The sequence below is a fragment of the Mauremys reevesii genome, linkage group 8 (assembly GCF_016161935.1).
Source record: "Mauremys reevesii isolate NIE-2019 linkage group 8, ASM1616193v1, whole genome shotgun sequence".
NCBI classification, from domain to species: Eukaryota; Metazoa; Chordata; order Testudines; family Geoemydidae; genus Mauremys; species Mauremys reevesii.
Window position 1 is genome coordinate 58,496,579 of NC_052630.1, and position 6,573 is coordinate 58,503,151.

Here is a 6,573-nt window from a genome sequence, read left to right on the forward strand (position 1 = left end):
TTCATTAAAATGAATGGGGAGGGGGTTCACATGGCAATGTGCATTTGACAAATATTGTTATCACCCCAGTCTCTGGACACACATCAGAAAAAGTGGATAAACAGAGAAGAAAATTGAAGTTCATATGGAAGGATAATCTTGTAGTTAAAGCAGTGGAGTGAGAGTCAAGAGAACATGGTTCATTACCTGGTTCTGTGACAGACATCCTGTGTGACTTTTGCAGATTACTTAATCACTCTCTGCCTCCATTTGTCATCAGTAAAATGCAGATAATAATAATAATTCATTCTCCTACCCTTCTTCTGTGTGGTCTATTTAAATTAAAAGAGTTCTGGGGAAGGGACTGTTTCTTTATATGACTTCCATGGTGCTCAGCACAAGGCCCAAACTGGGTGCTACTGTAATATAAATTATACCTACTAGTAGTAATACATAGTAGGTTTCATTCGGTTTTGACACTTTTAAAATTTGTTTTTGTTCTTTTCCTCACTTCATTTTTGCTGTAAAGAAAAAAAGAAAATGATCATATGACCTAAAGGTGAAAAGGCTAGATCCAGATTCAATAAAGGCATACATGGAATATTAAGGCCAGCTGCTCTGGTCTGCCAAATCCACTGTGGAATTAAACAGACCAGAAACAGCCAATAGAGAATTATCCCTGTATAGATGAGCTCTCCCCAAGTATTCTGCTGGCAGAGATAGTGGAGTCCCTGCCCCTCTCTTGTAAGAATGGGGCGGGTTGAGTTGTGCAAGTGGTGGGCTGCGGTCAAGAAGGAGTGTGGCAGAACAGAGATCATGAGGGATCTTATGCCCAGGGAATAAGTTAAAGCTGTTCTTCGTTGCTTCTAATTAATGCCAGGGCTGGAAGTTACAGAATCAGGTTGATGCAACTTGTTCCCTGTGTCCCTCTGCCTCCACTGCATGTGAGGAGAGCTCAGGTGGGTAGAGAATCCAGATTTCTGTGAGTGAGCCTTAGTTTAGGAAGTCACTTCTCCTTTTATTAACTCAGAGCCCACGGCTGAATTTCAGACCCTGTTGAAATCATTTAGAGTTTTGTCATTGGCTTCAAAGGCACCAGGGTTAGGTCTGTAAACCAGCAGAGCAAGATGATTGGTCCATTTTTTCCCAGGCAATGAGGTGGATCAGCAAAATAACCTACCTTATTGAGGTCAGAGGGTGTAGGGATGCAGTGAGAAAGGCCAAAAGCCGGGTAGAGATGGACCTTGCGAAGGGAATTAAAACCAATAGTAAAAGGTTTTTTAGCCATATAAATAGGAAGAAAACCAAGAAAGAAGAAGTGGGACCGCTTAAAACTGTAAACGGAGTAGAGATTAAGGATAAGCTAGGCATGGCACAATATCTAAACTAATATTTTGCCTCGGTCTTTAATGAGGCTAATGAAGGGCTTAGGAATAGTGGCAGAGTGACTGATGGGAATGAAGGTGCGGGGTTGGAAATTACAGTATCCGAGGTAGAAGCCAAACTTGAACAGCTTAACAGTAATTAGTACCGAGGGTCAATGTTGGGATATTGAAAGTCTTTTTCCTGAGTGTCTGGCTGGAGAGTCTTGCCCGCATGCTCGGGGTTCAGCTGATCGCCATATTTGGGGTCGGGAAGGAATTTTCCTCCAGGGTAGATTGGCAGTGGCCCTGGAGGTTTTTCGCCTTCCTCCGCAGCATGGGGAGGGGTCGCTTGCTGGAGGATTATCTGCTACTTGAAGTCTTTAAATCAGGATTTGGGGACTTCAACAGCTGAGTCAAGGGAGAGAATTATTTCAGGAGTGGGTGGGTCAGCTTTTGTGGCCTGCATCTTGCGGGAGGTCAGACTAGATGATCATAATGGTCCCTTCTGATCTTAAGTTCTATGATTCTATGATTTTATGGATTGAGGACTGGAAAAGATTTGTTGTTTGCTGTTAGGGTTACTTTATCTTCTGATATGTAATTATTTTACATTTGGAAGAGTAATCCATTGCATTTGAGGTCACATTGTGACACTAAAATATGTCAAGGCATTCAGAGCCTGGGTTCTTTTTATACACTGAATTAATAACTAAATATGAATTATGGTTAATATGCTGGATTTGGTGTGCTACTATATTCACCCTGGAATAATTAACGAGAGCTAGGCACATGTAGGGAAAGGCTAATATAGCTAAGATTCTGTCTTGCATATCTGTGTTCATGGCCATTTTGTTTATTTGAAATTCAGGATCTGAAACACTGAAATAGAACTGAAGCTACCACAATATTCCTGCCATTCAGTATTCATATTTATGAACATCCCTAATACTGTTGCTTTGAAACTCTTCTGACATTTGGAGGCAAATAACACATTCCTTTTTAAAATATAGACACTTCCAGTATTCTGTTTTCAAAACCAGCATGCCTGCAGTTCTGCCAATGAAGATACAACACCTACCAATGCTGCAGCAAGCTGTCACTTGGCCCAAGGCATAAAATTAACAGCCACCTTAGTTTCCAGAAAGGCAATAGCTTTTGTCTCTTTCATGTATTTCTTTAACAGTTACAATTACAGGAAAGTTGTAGTATAGCAAGAGATGTTCAAGTGATAAGTAAAACAACAGCCAAAATGTGTACTATATAAAGGTTGTTGATTTTTTTCCCATCAAAACAGTTCCTTCAGATGAGTCTTTTTGACCAAAACACAAATTATCTCAGTAAATTTTCATATTGGAACTGATTATTTTGTCAGTAAATATTTTCACTTTTCAAACACAAAAGATATTTCCTGAAAAACAATTTTATTTCATGCAAATAGATTTCTAATAACCAAGAACTTTAAAATTTTCTTAAAAACCTGAAAAAAATACTTTTCAGTTTCAGTTTTTCTTTGGGAAAAATGTCCTTCCCCAGTCTGGAAATTTAGAAAAATGAATTTTTTAAAACAGTGCAAATATTAATTGTTATTTTTCAACTAGCTCTAGTTAAGTGTGGGAACACAGAATTATTGATCAGATGACTAGAAAAGCTATTCATTTATTTATTATTCTGATTTAATCTGTATGATAGCTCTTAGAGACAGCATGTTCACAAAAAGGAAGACCTGGTCCCTGAGAGCATACAGTTTAAAGTTTTATTGGTTTATCACATGTGATTCCTTGTGTTTTGAAATACTGTTCACTAGATCTTTTCCAGTATACAATACATATATCTCTTCTTGAATGTGTGCAGTGATGACACTCTGACTTTCTCTTGTGAGTTTATTCTATCAACAAATTGCCCTACTAGTAAGAATTTTGTATTGCTACTTGGGGTAAAAGATGCCCTTTTAAAATGAATATTCAGAAAGGCTGAAATTCACAGAGCTTCGGTAGAGCATAGATTTGAGCTGGTCCTTTGCAGGGTGATGAATTTTACAGACTTGAAGGTGGCAATTTTGCAACAAAAAAACTTCAAAAACAGACTCCAAAGAGAGACTGCTGAACTTGAATTAATATGCAAATTAGACACAATTAACTCAGGCCTAAACAGAGACTGGGAATGGTTGGGTCATTACACTAATTGAATCTATTTCCCTATGTTAAGTTCTCCTCACACCTTCTATGGGTCATCTTAATTATCACTTCAAAAGTTTTTTTTTTCTCCTGCTGATGATAGCTCATCTCAATTGATTAGACTCTTCCTGTTGGTATGCATACTTCCACCTTTTCATGTTCTTTGTATGTATAAATATCTCCTGTTTGTGTGTTCCATTCTATGCATCCGAAGAAGTGAGCTGTAGCTCATGAAAGCTCATGCTGAAATAAATTTGTTAGTCTCTAAGGTGCCATAAGTACTCCTGTTCTTTTTACCCACTGTGGCTGTGGCTACACTTAGCACTTCAAAGCGCTGCCGCGGCAGCGCTTTGAAGCGCTAAGTGTAGTCAAAGCGCCAGCGCTGGGAGAGAGCTCTCCCAGCGCTGTCTGTACTCCACCTCCCTGTGGGGAATAACGGACAGCGCTGGGAGCCGCGCTCCCAGCGCTGGGGATTTGACCACACTGGCACTTTGCAGCGCCGCAATTTGCAGCGCTGGAGAGGGTGTGTTTTCACACCCTGCTGCAGCGCTGCAAATTTGTAAGTGTAGCCAAGCGGGGAGTAACAGTGAAAGGGTGTGGGACTTAGCCCCCTTCCCTCCACCCCAGGAAATAAACCCAACATTTTAAGATCTGAGGTTTCTTAATAGAATCTTCTCTATTGATCTTATGGGAACTGGTCATGGTAGTTTCTTTGCCAGGCTTTATTGCATTTAATAAATGGAAACCATGGAATTTCAGCACACTGCTCATTTATTCCCCCCCTCCCCAGTTTCCTGAAGGTCTGCCCTTAGTAACTCATTAACATACAGTTTTCATTTAACTGCATTCGCTCTTTAATGACAAGTAAATATGAGAGCGCTTAGAATAAAATCTTGGTTAGCAATTTGCACTCCAAATAATTTCAGTATGGTTTGAGCTTCAGTGTGATCCTTCACCATACATCTGGCAGGAGATGACTGCACTGTAAGTCTGGAGTCCAGAGCGTAAAGGCGAGAGCACACTTTATAGTATGACATAATTCTGTTCAGTTTATTGGAAAGGCTTCATTATTTTTAGCTGTGCTTCTTTCTAAAAAAACTATTAGAATTAATGCTTTTGATGTCATTCAAATAAATGCACAAATATTTCTTATTGTGCTCATTTTGTCATTGCAAATAGACTGTTGTATCTCAAAAAGAACAGAGCTACGGTAAGTGAGAAACAGTTCAGAGCATTTTTATACATTTGCCTGTTGATAAGACTTCTAACATTTCTTTGTATCACTACCATAATATGAAAGTATAGCAAAGCTTTTATGTGTATCAAAATTAATTAACTAGTTGTCCAGTGGCTGAGCATACAAAACACTTTGCTTTGGTTTTGCAGTAATTACAGTTGTTGTTTTTTTGCTCTTGTAATGCTGCAGCTTTTACTTAGTGTTAAAAAGTCAGAGGAATTTTGCATCTATCAATCCTTAAAATCCCATCAAAAGGTGTAATGAACCTTCTTACATAAAGATTTTTTTCTCCTTTGCAAAGGAGTGTGTGGCTCCCATGGGTGCTATGCACACAGCGAAACAATAAGATGGAAAAGAGAATATTGTTTTAAAAAATTGTCAAGAAATTAAAAATAATAAAGCCTGGAAAATGGAATGGTCTTGACTAGATCATTTAGGGAGTTCTACTTCAATTGTTATAATATTCAATGGTGTATCCTCAGATTATGAGCTGGTTGTGATGAATCTCAGTGCAAATACAATAGAGTAGGAAAAGATAAAATCAATGTTTAACACAGTTTCACTTACTGACCAAAAAAAAAAAAAAAAAGAGGAGGAGGAGGAGAAAGAAGTTGACCAAATCCCTGATGCAACCCCAGTTAAATCAAGATTATTACACTGTGGATGAATTTAGTCAGCTAAGTAAAGGGCATAGGTCAAATTCTGTCCTCTCTCACTCCTCACTAAAATCAGTAGGGCTGTGGGAGCCCAGGTGAAGACAGATTTTGGCTCTCTGTGATTAAATTTGAAACTCTATTAATTGTTTCTGCACAGTGCTCCAATTCTTTCTTACCAGTAGATGGAGAAGCATTGGCACCTTATAAGAGAGGAATTATCCAAGCTGGGAGCCCTTGTGTCAGTCTCCGTTTTGCTGTATGAAGACCATTTCCCTTGCTCCAGGGGAAATCAGAAAGCGCTTCCAACATCTTCCCAACTCCTCTCCACAATCTGTGAGAAACAGAATGGTCCTGGATGTTTTTTCTCTGACCCTGACTCTCCATGTGAGGAGCGGATGGAGAGAGAGATATGGGGGAGCACATAGACTGTTTAGTTCACATACAAATGCACACATTTGTTTTGCTGATTATGGGCCTGCTTGGGGAGATGGACTTCTGATAGATACATTTAGTCCCTTCCCTCACCATGTTCTCTCAGAAAAGATGATGAAATGTCACATCATCACATGAAGACAAATTTATGACAACATATAACCATGAGCATAAGTGGTCTCTCCCTCCTGTTTTGATCTTCTTTAGCATGGTTGCTGAGATAGTGACCTCACAGAGGACTGACCTTGACATCAGACCAGCAAGCAAGGAGTCTTGAGACAATCATGCCCCTGAGACCTGCCCCTGGATTGATGTCACTATCTGCCACTGAAGCCTCTTTTGATACTCGAACATTATGCAAGAGCTGCTGAGCCAGTAACCTTCACAGAAATATCCCTGTTGATAACTCTAAAGCTGCTGAGCCAGAAGGAGGCTATCCTGCTTGGTTCCACACACAAAACCCGATTGCTTGGGTTTTATGTCCGGGGGGGATGTATTTCACCTTGGGATCCAAATCATGACCCTTCACCCTTGGTAGTCTTGGAGAGCCCTGACTGAGTGGAAACCGAGCAATTCCACTGTGGAAAAAGGGGAAGAACATTTGGAAAGCCTGCACAGGGATCCATACCCTCTGCATGCTCAGGACTTCTGTTCCAAAAGAGCTTTCTGTTAATGTGCAGGATCCACCACTATGCAGATCTACCTGTCAATTTCCACCTAGGAAGACAGCA

General features: G+C 39.9%; 1 long non-coding RNA gene across 1 annotated transcript in view; it reads right to left on the reverse strand.

Annotated features, from left to right (window-relative positions):
• LOC120369715 overlaps window positions 1-6,097 on the reverse strand; it is a 28,040-nt gene extending 21,943 nt beyond the window's left edge. Inside the window, exons 1-2 of the long non-coding RNA XR_005583353.1 lie at window positions 5,936-6,097; window positions 5,587-5,741 (exon numbers count right to left, since the gene is read on the reverse strand). This is a non-coding gene — a long non-coding RNA (uncharacterized LOC120369715). The remainder of the gene's footprint in view (window positions 1-5,586; window positions 5,742-5,935) is intronic.
• Window positions 6,098-6,573: the final 476 nt, after the last annotated feature.